Consider the following 20468-nt stretch of genomic DNA (forward strand, 5'->3'; position numbering starts at 1 on the left):
CAGCAGGCCCGACTGGCCATGCACGGCAGAGGTTGGATAAACATATGGTAATTAAATATTAATTTACGTTAAAAAAAAACAGAAATTCACTGAAAGAAACCAAAGGTTACACATAGTTAGGAAAACATTTAAAAACCTTGGAAATTTACTTAAAAACCAAAGATTACATGAACATTATAGTTAGGTTTATATTTTACACACATTAAACCATAGAAATTCAGCAGTTACAGCTAGAGTTATCTCAAGCGACTATAGCTTGTGCCCTAAGAAAACCATAACTCATCCCCTTGCTATGCACTGCTAATTACCCCACATATTACAACTTCTACGCCATCATTGATAATATCTCTGCAACATTTGCTGTAAAAATATTGATGAAAAAACTGCATTGCATGGGTGCGAGTTATAGTTACCTTAAGGCACAAGTTACACGCCTTGCTTGCTGCTGCCTGAATAAATCACCAAGCACTTAACCACATAGTGTTCATGCCAGTGTGTTGTTTTGATCGAGAACACCATTTGTTTGGACTCATATATATACTGAAAAAGTAAAGGTTACACGAATGTCATATTTAGGCTCAGATTTCACTTGTACAAAACTAGTGAAATACGTCAGTTATAGTTATCTGAGCTAACTATAACTTAAGCCTCTGCAATTCACTGCTTATAACCTCACATATTACATCACTCATGACAGGGTCAGTGACATCACTGATGACATCTCAAATGACATCACTCATGACATCACTGATGCCATCATCCAGTGAATGTATTTTGTTAGAGTTTATGATTGTTAAACATTTAAACTAAGGTACTACAAAAGTTAAAGTAGTTAAATGAGTGATACTACTTCTAATACATATTATGTGAGTGGCTGTGTGACTGTGTGTATCCTTGTGCAATTGGGTTTGTGAGTGGCTGTATGGGTGTATAAGTGGGTTTGTGAGTAGCCAGTGTGGGTGAGTGAGATGCTGTGTGAGTGGCTGTATTGGTGAGTGAGTGGGTGTGTCAGTGGTTGTATTGGTGGCAGTGTGAGTGGCTCTATGGGTGGGTAAGTGGGTGTTGAGTGACTGTATGGGTGAATGAGTGGGTGTCTGAATGGCTGTATGAGTGAGTGACTGGGTGTGTAAGTGGCTGTATGGGCGAGTGGGTGGCTGTTTGAGTGAGTGTTTAATTATGTGAATTGGTGTGTTAGTAGCTGTATTGGAAAGTGAGTGTCTGTGTGAATGGCTGTATGGCTGAATGAGTATGTAAGTGGTTATGTGAGTGAGTGTTTGAGGGCATGTATGGGTGAGTGAGTGGCTGTGTCGAGAGGCTGATTGGGTGAGTGAGTGGGTGTGTGAGTTACTTTGAAGGTAAATAGGTGGGCTTGTGAGTAGCTGAATGGGTGAGTGTGTGGCTATGTGACTGGCTGTATGGCTGTGCAACCAGTTGATTGAGTGGCTGGAAGGGTGAGTGAAGGGTTGTGTGAGTGGCTCTATGGAAGAGTGAGTGGGTGCATGAGTACTTGTATAGGTTTGTAAATGGGTATTTGAGTGGTTGTGTGAGTAGATGTATATGAGGTGTTATGGGGTGTGAGTAGGTGTGTGAGTGGTTATGTGGATGATGTCATCATTGATGGCATTTAAGATGTCATCAGTGATGTCACTTACCATGTCATGAGCGATGTAATATGTGAGGTAATAAGCAGTGCATTGCGGGGGCATAAGTTATAGTTAGCTCAGGTAACTAAACTACCAAATTTCACTGGTTTTGTATGAGTGAAATGTGAGCCTAACTATAACATTCCTGTAACATTTGGCTTTTAAGTGAATTTCTAAGGTTTTTTAAATTCTATTTCCTAACCATACAACTCTGTAACCTTTGATTTTTTTAAGTGAATTTCTCTAGGTTTTTCAAAATCGATTTCCTAACAATAACGTCTCCTTACCTTTGGTTTTTTAAGTGAATTTCCATGGCTTTTTAACTAGAAGTTGTGCTTGCAGAGTGGTGGAGAAAGAGGGCGGGGCCTCTGACTAGCTCTCAGAAATCCTGCTGGTTGGACTTACTCGTGGTAACAGGAGGGCTTCTAGGCCCCCAAGAACCCTCAGCATCCAAGAGGACTTCATCACCCAACCGGCAGTGTGTCATGAGGTGAATTTGCAGAGTAGAGGAGAAAGGGGGTTTGGTCTCTGAAGACCTCTCAGCAATTCTGCTGTGTGGAACTTACTGGAGTTAACAGGTGGGCTTGTTGGACCCCAAGGACCGTCTGGAGCCAAGGGGACTTCATCCCACAACAGCACAGGTGCATTTGAAAAGTGGTGGAGAAAGGGGGCATGGCCTCCAGTGACCTGCCAGCCTTTTATTCTTTTTTTATAAATATTTATTTATTCGGGGAGGTGGTCTGTGTAGCCCACCTTCTCTGGGCCAATTTCAGCCCAGGGACCCCATCCCAAGGGGCCAGACTGCCCCTCTCCCCTGGCTGATTTCATCCTTGCCGACCCATTCCAGGGTGCTCCTCCTTTAAAAAAAAAAACCTTTAATAAATTTAACAGAAGCCCAGCCTCTAGTGTAGGGGCCCTGGTCCCACCCAGGGCACTCACTTAGAAATGTTTGGGAACGCGGAGGCACACCAAGGCCCGAGGTCCCTGTTGGCTCCCCCTTCCTGTGCTCACATGCACCCTCCTCTCTGTCAAAGGGATTATGCTCCGCTTAGAGCAAGCAAGAGCAAAATGCTCTTGCTTACTCAAATAGGAGCAATGTTTGCTATGGCTCGGCGGGAGCATTAAAGCCCCTGGCAACCCATAGCAAACAGCTATGCCCCGGGGGTGGGCACCCCAGGACATAGTAGGAGCGGGCCCTGGGGGATGGTGATCATCAGAGCCATCTACTCTGTCCCTAGGGCTGTGTGGAGGGGCCTCCCCCGCATTAATTTGTAAAGAAGCCCCATAGGGGTGGTGGTCCATGGGGCATAAAAAGCCCTAAGAGGGGGTCTGTGTGTCCACCTCCATTTTTTTGCATAATGTCCCTGGCTCACCTAGAGGCTAATAATTAAGGAAGTGCAGGAGACTGCGCTTCATTTTAAAAACAATTATTTCGGTGGGATTCACGGATCCAGCTTTACTCCCACCAATAATAAACAAAAAAAAATGCGGGGGGGCTGCGGGGTCCCTGCGGGACCCCCCTAGAGGCCTAGGGGGTCAGAGTATTTCTATGAGTCCCAAGATGGCCGCCAACACTTCCTGGATTGAAGTGTTGGCAACCAATCAGATCATAACACATGATCGGAAGGGGTCACGAATCCCTAGATATAGAACTGGAAATTTCTTTGAATTTCTCTGTAACTAATGAACAGATTTACTCTATTTAACAAAAAGAGGCTTTCTGGGCAAGCAGCTACCTTCCTGCCAATTTGCTGTAATTGCGTGCAGCAGTTCGGGCTGTAGTCCTATGAAAAGGGGGCTGTGCCCATGTGTGCAGCAGCACAGTTGATCGGCGTGAGGGGAAGTGATGCCCGTGTCGAGGGCATCCCTCTGCGAGCTGGCGCAGGACTCGCCTAATGACCTGTGGGGCATGAGAAGAGCCCCGAGGAGAAGAAGGTGATCGGGAGCCCACCCCGCACCTGGTGTGCCTGCTAGTGCATGGCGGTACATGATGGGGGTAAGAGACCACGCGGCGAGTCCTGGAGCCGGTGGCAGGCCCCTATCACCAGCCTACTGAGGCCCAAATGAAGAGCGAGCCGAGCGGAGCCCACCCGCATCGGTTGTGACGACACGCCGGGCAGGAGGTGAGCCCGTGGAATGTGAGAGGTGTCGTGGCGCGAACAGAAGAGTGACTTCTAACAGCCGGAGGTCCGCGGGAGCCCACCCTGCATCAGCGGCAGAAGGTGAGCCAAAGCGGGAGGACGGAGAGTGAAGTAGGTGCCCACTCCCCCGTCCCCGCGAGGAAGAGGAACTCTGCCCCACAATGGAGCGAGCAGACTCCGGTGCCAGCTCCAGCCCCCCACGCAGTAAGTGAAGTGAGTGAGGCTGCAGTGGTGGGGGGAGGAAGGAGAGCCTGGTTCGCTGACCCCCGGCAGCCCGGAGAGAACCGAAGCGGACCCCAACCGCATCGGAGGCAACGACCCACAGGGCATGAGGAGAACTAGGCACCAGAGTATCCGTCAGCAGCTGCAGCCCCCGCACAGCCATGAGGTGAGTGGCTGCTGCGGAGGGGCGCAGCGAAAGGGACAGTGTGCGGCCTGCGCCACTGGTAAAAAAAGAAGTGGCACGACCGGCAGCTTAAGGAGACCGTCAGAACGGTCTCCTCAAGACAAGCAGGCCTGCAGTGTATGGCCTACACCCTAACGCGGCATGGAAGAGGCGAGTGAGAAAGCAGAGCTCACCCTGAGACACCGCCACTGCCTGTTAAGCACTCAGGCGCGACCGGAGTGAAAAGATAGTTACGTGCAGTGGTGCAAATAAGGACAGGCTGCAGCAGAGGGGCACGAGAGCGAAACAAACCTCGAGCGGTGGTCGGCCACACAGAGACAGCAGCGGAGGCTTTAAGCGTGGGAGGCGACATGAGAAAAAGTGCCCCCACTGCGCCTGTGAGATATTCAAGCCTGTGGTGCCCCCAGAATAGTGTAAATCAAACGTACCTTGGAGCCGGAGAGGCTGCTGATGCCTGGCGATGAGGTCTCCTGCTGCTTGTGACTGGGGGTTGCCCATGCTGCAAGAAGCAAACAGCAACCGGCCCAGCTTTCTGTAACTAGTGAAGGCGGCAGCACTACAGACAACAGTGAAAGAGAGAGCCGAGTTGCGGCCTTAACGGCGATGCCAAAGTGAGTGGGAGTCCCCGCAGAGTGAATCCAGGCAGCGCCATCCCTGAGCACGAGGCCCGCAGCAATAGAACTTGGCAGAGACGGGGATACGAGCGAGACAGCAGTGCCATCTAGTGGCCATCTAGCGCCACTGCACCTGCACAAATAAAAGAAGTGGGCAACACTGGGAGTGAGTGGCAATATGAGATGAATAGACAGCCATTGAATAGAGTACTGCACTGCGCTCACAGGAAGTCTACCCTTTTGACATTGTACAGTGCTGATCAACAGAGGCAGCATGACCTGCCACGTAGAGAAAGTGGACCGCAGCACAGAAATAGCTGCTGCAAACTCCCTTTGTCAAGGGTGGATGCTGGAATAAACGGAACCCGGAGGACAAAGGCTGCCAGGACGAGCGAGGAGGAAGGCAGTGACACCTAGTGGCCACAGGTGGTCATCTGCATCAGCAAGAGTACAAGACAACAGCCCAAAGCAGCAAGTTTCTGAGGGACCGGAAGAAGCGAGCTGTATGCGCGCCCCCAGTGGCTATTGGACGCCACCACAAGCAATAGGTATCGCGTCACACGCCTCTAGAAGTGAATAAACGCCACAGCAACATGTGCTCCGGCGACACATGGCCGGACGCTACATTTGCACTGCAAGCAGGGAGCACGTCACTCAAAGGGACCAACTCCATCAAGCATGCCCGAAGGGAGGAAGGACCAAGCGCCATGACGGCACGGCCTCGAGGCGCAAGCACAACGCCTTTGAGTGAAGAGAAGAGGAGCACCATGAAATCCCTGAGGAGGGGATGGTGCCCATGAAAGGTCCCCAAGAGGAAGAAGCAAGTCCTACTGACAGGACAGACCTGCGACTGGTCCGCAGCAAAGTGAAGACCATCCCAAGAACCGGACACGACCAGTGAAATGTCCATGTGGCACAAACATGCGACAGGCCGCCACATCCGAGTGATTAACCTAGTCGGAAGAAGAAGAGTCTGGCATGACGCCACTCCGCGAAGGAAGAAGGAACAGTGGCATAAGCCACAGGGCAGACAACCACCAGAGGTGCGCAGGAGAAAAAGGAGCAGAGCGACAGGACAGAGGACTCATACCACCACCAGATGAGTGCACCCAGGGACACCAGAAAGCCATCAAGCCGGACCGACATCTCTGGAGACAGCCCAATGGGAGAACCAAATGTAAGTCACAGCTAGCGCGAACCGCATCTCTCTCCAAAGCATTCCAGTTAGACCGTCCAGTCCTGAAGCCAGACCGACGTCCCTGGAAACAGCCCAATGGGAGAACCAAATGTAAGCCGTAGCCAGCATGAACCACGTCTCTCTCCAACTCTTCCAAGCATGACCATCCAGTCCCAAGCATCGGCAGTCCAAGTCGGACGGCATCCCTGCTTCTCACCGCAGAAGGGTGGAGGGTGAAGAACAGCCTCCATAAGATGAAGACATGGGCTGCGAAGTCCCTCCAGTCCTCCTCACTCCCCGAGGTCACCTAAAGCCAGAGATCGCCGCCTGTTTGCCCAACTGATAGAAAGTAACTATGTTCATCATCGCACCACCAGAGTGGATCCCCACACTCCAGACAACCGGAGTTCAACGAGGCGAGCCACCCAGGAACCTTCTGTGTGCCCCCGTCAACCTGAAGCCTGCCGATGTAGAGCATACCCGACCATTGGAAGATCCACCCTTGGGGTTACACAAGACTTGGCTGTGGCCCTGTTGGGAGTTCCACAGCGACCCCTCGGCACGGCCTACGAAAAGGCCCGCACAGCCCACGCGCTCACGTGGCAATCCAGGGGCAAGGGCCTCAAAGGAGTTTCTGTGATAGGGGAGTCCGAATAGGAGAGATGCGTTGGCAGCATCTCAAGGACAGGCACGGGAAGCATGGAGGTCACAGTCGAAGACTGGTCACCCAAAGACCATCAGAGGAAGGCACAGAACCTGAGTCCTGACGGCAAGAACATCTAAACTGAGACACCACCCTCTGCGGCTACATGAGCGACTTGGCTGTGAGTCCTGCTGGCAGTTCCTCAGCGACGCCTTCGCACGGCTTTCACGAAGCCCACACGGTCCCATGGCCGCCCGGCAGGAAGGCCCTTCAGGAGGCTCCACTGAGAGAGGAGTCCAGGTGAGAGAGGCAAGTCTGAAGTTGCTCGGCTGTCAGGAGCGAGGAAGACCGTCAAGCATGTTGCCTCCAAGGAAAGGCCTCACACACCGAGATCATCCCTAACAGTTGTAGGTTTGTCGTCCACCGGAACCTGAGCGCCTGCTAGATCTCCAGAGTGGACTCCACCACCGCTCCAGATGCACCGAAACTTGAACTTTGTACATAGACTCCAACACCGCGAGACCAGGCTGGTCTAAAGTACATCACCAAGGCGGACTAAAGCATGCTGACCATGCGGTCCAAAGCTCCAGCGCTGTCTGGCTGACGGCCTGCAGAGACTCATTTGTTGCTATGTGTTTGTTTATTTGTTTTCTTACAGGTTCGACTTTTGTTTGTTTCTTTTCATTAAAGTTTGGGAGGGATGTAGTGTCCGGCTAGACACGTTCTAGTGTTCTGCTTTGCTGTACCCCACACTTGACACCCACCCACCACAGGCGTCACCTCACCGGTCAGGTGACCCTGCATATAAAAGGGGCCGGGCGCACGTGCCCTGGGCCAGTTCTGCACCATAACTAACTGCGTCAGTGTGGTCATTATTCTAGTATGCGTGCCTAGCGCCTGCCAACTATACAAGCCCCTCCTCATTTCCCTTAAAGCCCTGACTACAGCCCAGAGCAAGAGGCAGGGTGGATTTAGTCCGTCAAACGCCACCAGTGCCTTGTATGAACTGCACATCATTGCACCCCAAATCTGACCCATCTTTCTTCTTTCGATGACATTTAAATTAGCTAAGTAGGCTCAACCATTTTTCCGCAGCTGTGTCCTACAGCACCCACGCACACTTTCAGTATTCCCCCTAAGTCTGACTAGATAGCACATTAGAATTAAATGATCAGCGAATCCTTTCAAATACGTAATAAGATTTTGAAGTTAATGCTTTATATAAAGCACTTACCGAAGCTCGTGATGAAATTGCCTCAATGGTTTGATGTGGTGTTTTAATTAAAGATGACTTGCAGCTGGAGCATACCTGAAGATTCGAACGTACTCCATTATAATGCTACGTGCGCGCTGACGTCAGCTTTCTTTTACTGCAGAAATTCATGATTCACGCAGAGAGTTACACCAGAGGCCCTGCTCAATGTATACTAATTTCCTCGTTAGGAAGTTGCTTCTTGGTGTTGTGAGAGACGTTTTGTTACACACTGTAGAGACGAGAGGTGAACTCTAATATGCTACCTGGGGTGTTCGGCAAGCCTATTCGGTTTTTAGGTCTCCCCTGACCCAGCGCATGCGCTGGTCTGGCGAGACATTTTGTGAGGGCTCCAAAAAGTGCTACCAGGCCAGCCTAGAGCTACAGTGCATGTGCGCGGGCGCGCGCGTCGCGCTTTACCGCGATTACTTTCACTTTCGCTGCCGCATGGCCGCTTTGATGTTTGATTGCGATCACTTTCGCGGCCGCAACCGCTTTGATGTTCTCCGTGAGGCTTCAATAGATTGCAGCAGTTAAAACAAGCATTGGCATAGCCAATAGGTCTCGCTTTTGGGACCTTATAAGTGTTTAGTTATGCAACTGTTGCATGGCTAAACACTTAGAAGGTCCCAAAGGCGAGACCTATTGGCTATGCCAATGCTTGTTATTGGTTGCCGTGTGTTTACCTACAAGGGGCTTCAGTGCAGTGGGTGCACGCGCACTCCCAGGAAAGCTCCCGCTTGCAGTAAACAGAGAAACGTTCCCGCCTCTGTCATGAATTCATATTCTTAAATAGGCCTTTCCCTTCTCCTTCCATTATAAATAAAAAGTGGTGTCTAGAGAGCAAACTGTCGTGTTTTGCGCTCTTCTTTCATTTGTATTGCTTGTGCCGGCTGATAGAAAGCATGATGGATGCGCTGCGTTGAATGGGAACTGCTGAGATAGTTCATCTGCAAATGCATTTGCTCAGTTTTGAATCCTTGCGGTGTCTTCTACAGCGCATGTGAAGGGACTTCATTCGTTTCAGGCAAAATTCCTTTTGCAACCGTTACAGATTAGGATCTGATTGATCTGAATAGGAAATCTTTTTGCCCCAAGATTTATTAAGAATTTCCAAGCCCCCACTCTCCTTAGCTTGTTTCGGTTTCAAGATGTCCATGCCTTTTGGGCCATTGATGGGTTAAGGCTCTCAGTAAGTCATCATACATGCATTTTGTCACTCATCTTTACACTCATGCATCCTGTCATTCTTCCACTGACTCTGTCTTGCATTCACCCTCTGACACAACCACAATTAAACACACAAGAGCTCAACAACATATGCAAGATTAATTAGAAAGAATTCAAGTTGAAAACAGAAAACATACTCCCACCTAAACACTGCGGGCATGTGCTTGCAATGATGAAACTAAGCAAAGCAGCAGGCTTGGTATTGTGCATAGGCTATTGTTGTTGTAAGGTTTTCAATTGGCCACCACTGTTAGAACCAACATATTGGACATCTTAGAAACATGATACACTATGGATAACAGCATTCCATTATGTCCTCTTGGTTTAGATGAAGTGTGGGGTGCAGCACGGTGCAGATGAAATAAGTGACAAGCAATAGTCTGAATAGCAGTGCCTGGGTGACTGTTGTATCCTTTTAAGAAAAATTACACTAAAAAGAGGAGAAGAAAATGCTGCTATTCATAAAAGAAAAAAGCCAAAAGCGACTGGGGTGGACTGAACCATTACCCAATGCACTATGCTGTGATGGATGGAAGCAGGGTGTAGATTACACTCAAATTGGTAAATGACAATGTATGTATTATTTTAGCAAAGCATTGCCCATTGCACTTGGCCTTCATGGACCACTCAAGCTCTTTTGACCAGGTCAATCGGTCAACATTGTGGCAGTACCTACTTCAGAGTCACTTAGATTCACAAATAGTGAACTTTTTATCTGAGTTACATTCTGATTTGACAGCGGGGATAAGATATGGGAAAATTGGGAGTGTACCCGACCTTTTAATTTGGAGCGTGGAGTGACCCAGGGCTTTATACTTGCTCCAGCACTAATCATTTTATATATCAATAATATAGATTTGATTTGTGTCAACAGTGGCCAAAATGTGCATTCAATAAATCACAATGACTCGGTCCTGCTGTATTAAATATAAGCTTTGCCACAAGCCAAAATATAAAGTACAAGCACTCTTTTCGGTAGAAGCACCCAACCAAATCCTGTAGTCAAAAAAAACAACAAGTAGGTGGAGCCTAAGCCCTTTTCTTAGTAGTACTCCCATAGCTCTTTTTTGTTGCTCACATAGGGCCCGATTCACAGAACTAACTTAAGACAAAATCCTAAACTTACTACCATTTTGGTATTCACAGAAGGCACTTACTCATTTTGGTATTCACAGAAGTTAGTAGTCCTAACTGTAGGACTCCTAAATGCCTTCTGTGAATACCGAAAGTCTTAAAGTTAGGATTTTTCTCAGTTTAGGAGTAGTAAAGTTAGTAGTCCTAACTCTAGGGCTCCTAAATGTCTTCTGTGAATACAGAAAGTCTTAAAGTTAGGATTTTTCTCAGTTTAGGAGTCCTAAAGTTAGGACTACTAACTTTACTACTCAACCCCTAGGGAGTCTGGTTCCTGACGCAGCGGCTCATTCCGTGCAACGGGATAGAGCCTCCATTTTATACACTAGGGTACTACAGAATGGCCAGGGCCCACCCGAGCAAATGTTACCAGCAGTACAACCAACAAAACAGCCCCGAATAGAAAAGGGGCATTCATCAAAGCAGCTTGATGTTGATGTCCCTATGATATCTTCTAGTGCCTTGCCGACAATTAATCTCCCCCCGGAAGCATGCCCTTATGTAGTAGTGCTCGCAGGCGTACCAGAACTAAGGGGTGACCAGAACGAGACACATGTAGATTTACACAATAAGGTCACACATTGGCTTCACAATAATAAACCCTTGACTAGCAATGATAATGGTAACGGGGAAATATTACACGTCAGAAGGGTAGATTGGGTAGGCACCAGACGTAAGGACATTGCGGGCAATTGTATTATAGTCAACTTTAGGGACAAGAGAGTAGTGGAATATATCACGGCTTGTCGGATAGCTAACCTTACTAGCCGCATAAAACCATTGCCACTGGGATATATCTTTACCTCAGGCATGCAGCACCTCATGATGTCTTATCATCTGGGAGACTTATGGAGAGACCTAACCCCCATAGGGCTTAAGGGTACGTGGGGGATGGCCCTAGATTGAGGAATCCAGGACCACTAAGTTGCAGTAATAGGTTTAATCCCCTGGTATCGCTTGAGGAGAATGATTGACTCAATAGCACCTTACCCATAGCAGATTCCGGGCATAAAGGAAAAGGGAGGATCATGACCCTTGAGGAATCGCAAGAGGCAGTAATTGAGACACCACAAAACACTGTCCTCTTAATTCCTCGGCTTCTGGAAGAGGCTGATACCCTACGAAATGGTAGGGGGGAGAGCCCAGTTAAAACTCCAGTATATTTAACTATACCAGGGGGGGGAGACACCCTACTACCAAGTGAGATAAGGGACAGGGGAAATGAGCAAACAGCACTGGGTAGTGGGCTAGTATCTGGATTAATGGTAGGTTTGTCAAATACAATATCTAACCCTGCAGGCATAGCTGGCACACATAAAACGGAGGAAGGGTTACAACTCATCTCCTGGAACATAGCCGGACTGGCAAACAAATTTACTAATTGTGAGTGGAGGCGATACATAAATCGGTATCAGATAATTAGTCTCCAGGAGACTTGGGTGGTTGACAATAGTCTCTTTCAAATGCCTGGGTATAAATGTTTTTTTTGTCCCAGCCCAAAAATCAAGATCAGGCAGAGCTAGGGGGGGCCTGTCCATATACGTAGATCTAAACCTTCAGGGTATATGGACAGGCACGACCTGGTCTTCGCAGAATCTCCAGGCCGTGTGGTACAAGGGCAAAGGGCTAAGGCTGATCCTGTTTAATGTTTATAACAATGGGATTCCAGGGGAGAATAATCCATTCCCCCAGGAACTGGACCGTAGATTGAACCAAGAGATAGAAGCTAGCAAGGGGGTACCAGCTCCCACTATTTTAGTCATGGGCGACTTTAATTGCCACCTTTGCCCAGCCTTACTTCCCACTGATGCTGATTGGTCACACTGCCCAGTCAAGAATGGACCCCATTTTGGCCATACACAAGAAGGTTTGGCCTTCACAAAATTATTAGATAATTATGATTTGGTGCACACGTTGAACATGATGGTTCTGGACAAAGATGGGATGCTTCCCCCCACTTTTAAGGGTCGAGGTTGCTCGTCATTTATTGATTATATTGTTCTATCTAGCTCCCTAAAACATAGGATCATATTCGTAGGGATTGAATGGAGTCCTTTTAGTGACCACAATCCCGTGGTTTTGGAGCTCTTTTATCGGCCCCAGTATAGGAGGGAACAGTTGGGTAGCACCAATCTGAGAGCAACAGATCAGGGGAGGCGCCTCAGGTGGTCAAAAATAGATGGGGAAAACTTTAACAAATCCCTTATGGATATAGGGAAAAGTCCTATTGATGAGTGCCTTGATCCTACAGTGGAGGGGTTATCGTTACTTGAAGCATTTGGGCAAATAACTAACTTGGTTGATGGGCTTCTAAAAACAAGTTCCCCAATAAGGAAAACTGATTCCCTGAGATGGTTTGACAAGGACTGCTCACGTGCCTTAAGGGAACTCAAATGTAGTCTTAAGGAAAGGCCAAGTGACAAACAAAAAGTAGCTCTATGCAGATTCACGTATAAGAAGGAGATTAAGAGAAGGAAAGTAACCCTACAGGGTGAAGAATGGGCTGACTTAAGAGATGCGGCAGAGAAGAGTGACATTACCGAGTTCTGGAGAATAATTAATAAACCCTGTTTCCAGGACAGCAATGCCCCAGTGATTGGGACAAATATTCTCCTGGATCAGTGGCTTACACACTTCAAGGGCCTGTATAATCATAGAACAGTACCCACCCCAGAGGAGGGGGGGACAACAAAGCAGGGACAGGAAGTATATTTCACTCTAAAAGAAATTATTTTGGGAATAGAGGGTCTGACAAAAAACAAGGCCCCTGGCCCCGATGGGACACCACCAGATTTGTTCCTAAGTAATATTGAGTTATGAGCCCCAGTACTCACCAGAGTGATAAATGCCGCTAGTAGGTTTGGCCTACCTCGAACTTGGTCCAACGCCACAATTGTCCCGATTTTTAAAAAGGGGAATAGGGATAACCCACAATGCTACCGACCAATCTCATTGATTGTTGTGTCAGCTAAAAGTTTGGGCCGGGTAATTCTAAATCGCCTGACCGAGTGGACCGAGGAGAATAATATTATCTCGGACACTCAGTACGGCTTCAGAATAGGGAGATCTACAAGTGATCAATGCTTGAACCTGTATATGCTGGTAGCGAAATACACTAAAACCAGCAATGAAGCTATCTACCTGGGGTTTATGGACCTGGCTGCCGCCTTTGACCACGTGAACCGGGACAAACTCTGGTCTATGATGATACACTTGGGGATAGACTTGGGACTGATTAACATTTTGAGGGAACTACACGGGGATACTTCTGCAAGGGTACGCTCTAACATGGAGGGGGGCTGACTGAATCCTTTCCATGTACTAGCGGGGTGAGGCAAGGTTGTATTTTGGCCCCCTTTTTATTCTCACTCTATATTAATAACTTGGAGAAGTTCCTGATCAATTTAAAAACTGATTGCCCAAGCGTAGGATCGCGTCCCATCCCGGTTCTTTTATACGCGGACGACGCGGTCCTACTTGCACGCACCCCTAAGAGCTTACAGCTACTAATAGACGGATTTGTAAAGTTCATGGAAACCTTAGACCTGTCGGTTAATTTGGGCAAATCATACGTGATGTTGGCAGGTAATAAACCCTGTACCAACTTCTCTTATAAAATAGGTAGCCACACATTAGAAAAGGTACAGGCCTTTTCGTATCTGGGCCTACTATTTGATGGTTCTCTGCAATTTAAGCCCCTGGTGGAGGATCGCTGCTATAAATTAATAGCCTCCAATGGTGCTATCGCAGGCTATGGGCGGAGAGTGGGTCGATGGTCTCCCGAGCAAACAATGATTCTTTATGGCTCTATTTGCTGCTCCAAGGCTACCTATGGTGCAGAAGTGTGGGGCTTTGTAAACATCCAGCAGTTACAGCGTGAGGAAAATAAAATTTTACGCTCGATTTTGAAGATACCGCAGAGTACCCCAGCTGTAATAGCCCATAGAGAATTAGGGAGGCCATATTTAGAAGATCGGGTTAAACTCGGACCCATTTTGGCATGGCTAAGAATTTGGTCAAACCCTGAGGCGACTTTAAGTAGACAGATTATAAGTGATTGCATGGGAAGGGATAGCATGAGTATACCATGACTGAAATATGTATTGACTAGTTTGGAGAACCTTGGCCGAAAGGATCTATTTTTAAAACCAACGAGAATTGTATCTCAAGATAAGTTGTTTATTAAGAGATCATTCTTGGCCCAGAGAACCACAAGTAGAGCAGAGGCTGAAGGGATTAAATGTACCGTGAGCGCCTATAGTTTCGTAAAAAACACGGAGGGGATGGAGCCGTATTTGTATCTCATGCATAATGCACAGGATAGATTTTTAATGTCCCGTTTTAGGCTCAATCTTTTACCCTATTTACTGGCTGATCCACCAGGTTTTATATCTTCGATTGAGCAGAAGGGTGCCTGCGGCTGCGACAATAGGTCTCCGCAGGACACCCTTTATTTTGTACTTTTGTGTCCTTTTTATTCATTGCCTAGGCGCAGATTTCTGGTAGGAATCCTAAAGCAAGTCAAACTAGCACACGCCAAAGATGCATTAATCTTTTTGCAAAAAGCGGTTGATCCCTTGACACTTTGTAGCATCATGAATTTTATTAGAGTTGCGGTACGATTGACGGCAACTAGGGAGCAAGTTTGATTGTCATTATTTTAAACGAAATGTATTGTTTAGTCTCCCTTTCCACTATATGTGTAGTAACAGTCAGGGTTTTGATAATGATTTAATTGTATTTTAACTGTTTGTATACATGTGCTTTTATGATGTTTTTTAATCATCGAATAAAGAAATACTGACTGACGGACTGACTTATATAGAATAAGGACAAGTTGTGGATGGGAAAATGTGCACAGAGTCAAGGGTTGTTAGTGCTAAAGTCAGAGAGGAAAACTGCACTAGATAAAGTGGGCAATGTGGGATACTGGCTCCAGCATGTGGTGGTTGGTGGTTTGTTATGCCAGAAGTGGATGTGAGGGTAATAAGCAAGGAATGACTTAGGTGGAAGGAGGTGACAGTAATCAGGTGGCTAAACAGTGAAGGAATAAAGCTTAGGAATGTTCAGGGCAATTAGTAGAACATGGAGTCAGGTGGTATCTTCAATGGGCTGGTTAAAGTGAGTCATTGATAAGGTGATGCTTGAAGAGGTGGGTCATTTGCTCTTCCCTGAAGTGGAGGGTGCTGAGGGTATTTAAAGTCGGCACTGGGGTTATAATTCGTGCTGAATTTGCAAAAATCATTGATAATATTTCCTTGGTGCCAGATACAACTTTCTACTGCTATGGTTGCTATTTTATGGCTTGTGTCATCAGTATTGATGAATGCTACTACTGCATATGATCAATGCTGCATCAGGCCTGAGCCTATAAAATTGGTGTCAAGTCTGTCGCATCTGAACCTGTATGTTCTCTCTAACCTGACCGGAAACTCTACTGAATGAGCATGTAAGATCAACTCCTGTTGTCCACAGCCTGAGATTCTGGGTATAATTTTCCCCACCCGCTTCTTCCAAGTAGATTTTGAGTAATAAATCATTTAGGGCCCGATTTATCAACATATCATGGAACGCAGCGCAGCAGCCATAAATGCTGAGCGGCATTGTGTAACAGTGCGTGACAGGGAGGGAGCAGAAGAGCGCAATATATGGCACTCTCCTCTCTTCTCTTATGTCAGCACAGAATTTTGCAGCAAGCACCACACACACACCTTTGCACCATAGTGCAAGGGTGTGTGTGTGAGTCGAGCATATGTTTTGCACTGGAAGGATTGCCTTGCTGTACAGTGCTAAACACATGCAAAGTTGGAAAAGGAATAAGAAATGAAAACATATTTTCTTTAACTCCTGCTTTCAAATGGCATTATTTTTTAAGCAAAACCTAGTCTCAGATTTTTGATAGAAAGGGTTTTGCATCCAAAAGCAAGGGTGGTTGCATGAGAATGCTAATAACTCCCCATTGATGCAAAGTAATCCAAAGCAGTACTCTGGGATACTTTGTGTTACTTTTAGGCAATTTCCCGCACAAAAGAATTTCTGCGCTGGAAAGTTAATAGTAATAAATAACATTCTGTGCTGTTTTTTTTCAATTTGTAATGCAAACACAACAAATGTTGGTAATTTTGCCCCTTAGGATCTACTTGAAAGTTGTAGGATAAAAAAAAATGAAAAGAAGTAAACTTTAGAATCGTAGAAAAATGCTGCGCACGTTTTGTAATATGCTACACAAGGTGAAGTTTATAAACAGCATTTAGTAACTATGGCTTTTCGTCTACTTTTAGGGAAATTGTGCACAAATCCCTATTTGCCACCATATTTTCGGAGTTTTGTTGAAGATGGTGAAACCCCATTACCTAGTAGGGCCAGGCACGTTGGGCACACCATTACAAGATTTGTAATGATTCATGAGTGCTTATCAAAACCTCTGAGGTTTTAGCCTTTTGTGGTAAAAAAACCTTTAAAATGCAGTATTTGACCCCATCTTTACACAATGTTCTCAGCGGTGGGTGAGAGGAATGCTCACTTGCTTAATACACATCATGGTTGGGTTTTATCCCACAAGACTGTTAATAATGGCACCTTCGTAGAAACATTATGTCCTCAGGACTCAGTCACTGGCAAATTCCATTTTGAGCACAGTACTTTGGAAAACTTATGAAAAACATCAGCATTTCGAAAAAAAGAGCGCCAAAGGAGAATCTAAGTTTTTTTTTAAACAAGTAATTTTATCTCAAGTGAGCTGTCACATGACCTATTTGTGTTGAAACATTTGAGTAAAATGTATATGCCGAGCCAATGCAAAACGTAATTTGTCCTTACAGTCAGTTAGAAACTATTTGCACTCATGGTTGGGGCAAAATCAACATTTCCACTAACTCAACAGCCAAACTGCCAACTGGGCAGTGCAAACATTGTCGTTTTTTGTAGTAGTCTGACTGTACAGATATTATTTTTTATTAATTTGCTGGTGGAAGTGCCATGGAATATCGCTTTCTCACATATGGAAATCTGGTCAGTCACTAGCAAAATGTATCAAATTCATACCCAAGTGAAGTGCTTTTGGTGCACATATGAGTACAGCAAGTACTGCTTGCAAGTTGCACACCAACAGCAGATTACAAATTCACTCATTTAAATAGTATACTATTGATCCTTATTAGAAAAGTGCAATCTTGATCCCATCTGAGATACCCTAGGAGTGCTTAATAATCATGAGTAGTCAGCACTCGAAAATATTCTGTGTGATTAATGTTACTAAGCTGAGTGGAGCATTAGAAATGTAAAGTACAACACCTGAAGAATTTGTGTAAGAAGGAGATTGATAAAGGTCTATGTAACATTTATATATTCATTTGCCAGGCTAAGCTAACAAAATGTATCCCACAGAGAGGTTAATAAAATAGACTGTGTATGTGTAAACGAAGGCTGAAGCATTTATTTGTGGGACAAGAATTATTTCCATTGAGATGAATTTAGAATGACATCTTCGTAATCTTTTACAATTTATATGTGTCTTAAGAAGCTGTATTTAGTGTGTGTGTAGAAATGTGCACGTATTCTGTAACCCTGTGCACTGTTAAAGGCGACTAGGATAGGCCTCTAGAAGCCAGTTCAGTTCATGCTCACTTTTGAAATCTAACATGTAATTCGCATTTAATCTTCAATGCAGAACGCATTTGCTTGTATTTTGTTTCCACTGCAGGTATGGACAAAGCCTCATTAGTTAGCGTAGAAGGCTTTCGTTTTTATAAGATAGCAAGGTATGAGAAGATGAAGTTGACAAGCAGAAGCGTGTTAACGAGCAAGGAGGCGAGTTCTCATGGTGGAGGAGAGGAGAGGAATGACTGAGGACGAACGAAGTTGCAACTCATCGATGTGCGAAAGGTGGTGCAAGTATCTAGTTGTGGAAATGTACTAGCAAGGATCACATTGGATTATCTACCCTGAATGCAATTAACATTTTATGCTGAAACATAGTGAGGGACAGAGAGAGTCATCTTATGATTTTATGGAGGGCAGATCTATGCTGCTTGTGTAGTTTTATGCTTCTTGACCCAGGGTGAAAGTGTCTTCTACTGAAGACTCCGAAAGCTGACGCCTTTCTGATTTCACCTTTACCAAATGTTTCGTAGTTTAGTGTTGCCCTTTTAAGTTAGTGTAAGGAGAGATAGCTTGCTCATACTTACTTTGGAAAATCATTTGATGCAATTTGATACTCAGTTATTTTTCCCGATAATCTGTATCATCGTCATAGAGTTAGTCGTGTGCTTTGTTTTATATAGGGTAAACCTCTTCAGGAGATTTGGATTTATCATGGTCTTTCTGTATTTCTATATGATCATGTTGAGATTGGTCTATGTTGATTTGTTTCTAAATTTATAATTAAACCCTACTAAACTCAGATTAAGTTTTCGAGTAGGTTATTATGTGACCACATTGGTTACAGTGTGATGGGATGTTAACAAGTGACAGTTTTCTCTCTTTACATTTCATGCAGCTATAACAAGCATCGATCTGAAGATGTTTGAGTGGGCCCGAGCTTCAGCAATAGTGATACTCTACATTCCACTAAGTAGTAGCAATTTGAATACATCTTACCAGTGATTAACCTTTTGAATATACAGAGCTTGTCTACAAAGTGTTCTACATTGAGCATCTTTAGGAAAAAATAAGTAGTGCCCAATTTAAAGTTGCATGCTTTTGACCACCTGGTAATGATGAACAACTTCATAATCCGTGGTGAGAACTGATCCTGCAACTTGAATGTCCCACAAAATTCTTAGGCCATCGTTACATGTTTTGTGTAAATATTGATTCAGGAGGTATTGAATTTTGTAGTAAAATGTGGATTATATATAATTAGGAAATTCCAGCAACTCTGCAATTATCTCCTCACACATTTCACCAGGGAAAAACAGGCAAAATGTAGAGAATTCAAAATTCAAAGAATGATGGGTGAGTCTGCAGGAATTGGTGAGTTAACAGGATTTCTGTAGTTATTCGTCATCCTCAAGGTCAAAACTTGTAATGGTGTGTTAATACTGCACCCGGTAATTAGCACACCTGGCAGTATCAGTAATCAATCTGTGGTTTAAACTACTGCAGGCCTCATGATGAGCCTCTAAGAAGCCAAGTCTTTTACTGAGGTAATCTTTGGCCCATGAGGATGGAATTTCAGGCAGCATATCTTAATGGATTCAAGCTACACTTAAACACTGGTGTACATTGTTACAAATAATTGCTTCCATAAAATTAATCCACCACCTGCAGTTAAAATATTGCAGAAGTGAAAAGCACTATAGTTGCCTATTCTTAAAATGAGCACAAATAAAAAGCAGTCATGTGGCCTTTTCCCCTGCCTAATATATAGAGATTGGCTGTTAAATTTTAGTTGTCATCAAACCATACCAAAATCTTATACTTTCTAAGGAAAATATAAAAAGTCATGCAAATTTTGTAGTTCATGAAGAACAGAATTATTTCACTTACATGGGGCAGAAACACAGATCCTGCAATACTAATGTTTCAGGTGGAAGGAGAAGTGGGCAAATGGAAGTGCCACCTGAACTTTAATTAGATCTGAGCTCCCTTGCACAGAAGTAGCACTGTTTCAGAACAAGCTACCTTTAGTCCTTCTCATAACTAAGACAACAGTTCTTGACTATTCTTAAAACACATGTAAAAAAGAAATGCCATGGCTTTTTTAGAGAAATTTGAGTAGGCTTTGCTATACTGCCCCTGAAATCTATAAGCATAAAATTAAAAATTGTAGGTGCACCGGATTCAAATATTTTAACATGCTAATCTTGTGCATTTATTACTTTTGTCAGTCTATCTAGTTTATGTTTGGTTAAACGACAACCATAGCATAACCACCATTTGCTGAGAATGAAACTCTCATTTTCCATAAAAAAGTCCACCCCCTTGATCTCTTTTGCGGCACTATAAAAACAGAGTTGAAAAATGTACTAAAATATATATTTGGTAGTACCACAAGATCATAAATATTTATTTTCAGTAGTGGAAGGAACCCTCCTCTTCAACAGATTGTGCGGGAGTGGTCCCTGCGCTCTATGGGCTGGTGAACCTGGCCCCACTACAACTGTAAATTTTATTTTATGCTCCTCTTCGGTCTGCAGACAAAATGCTCATAAATAACACTGTGGAAATTCCAGATCATAGTGATGCAGATGGGGAGCTGGTCCTCACGCCACAACAGGTTAGGGAATGA

Source organism: Triturus cristatus, chromosome 6 (genome assembly GCF_964204655.1).
Source record: "Triturus cristatus chromosome 6, aTriCri1.1, whole genome shotgun sequence".
NCBI classification, from domain to species: domain Eukaryota; kingdom Metazoa; phylum Chordata; class Amphibia; order Caudata; family Salamandridae; genus Triturus; species Triturus cristatus.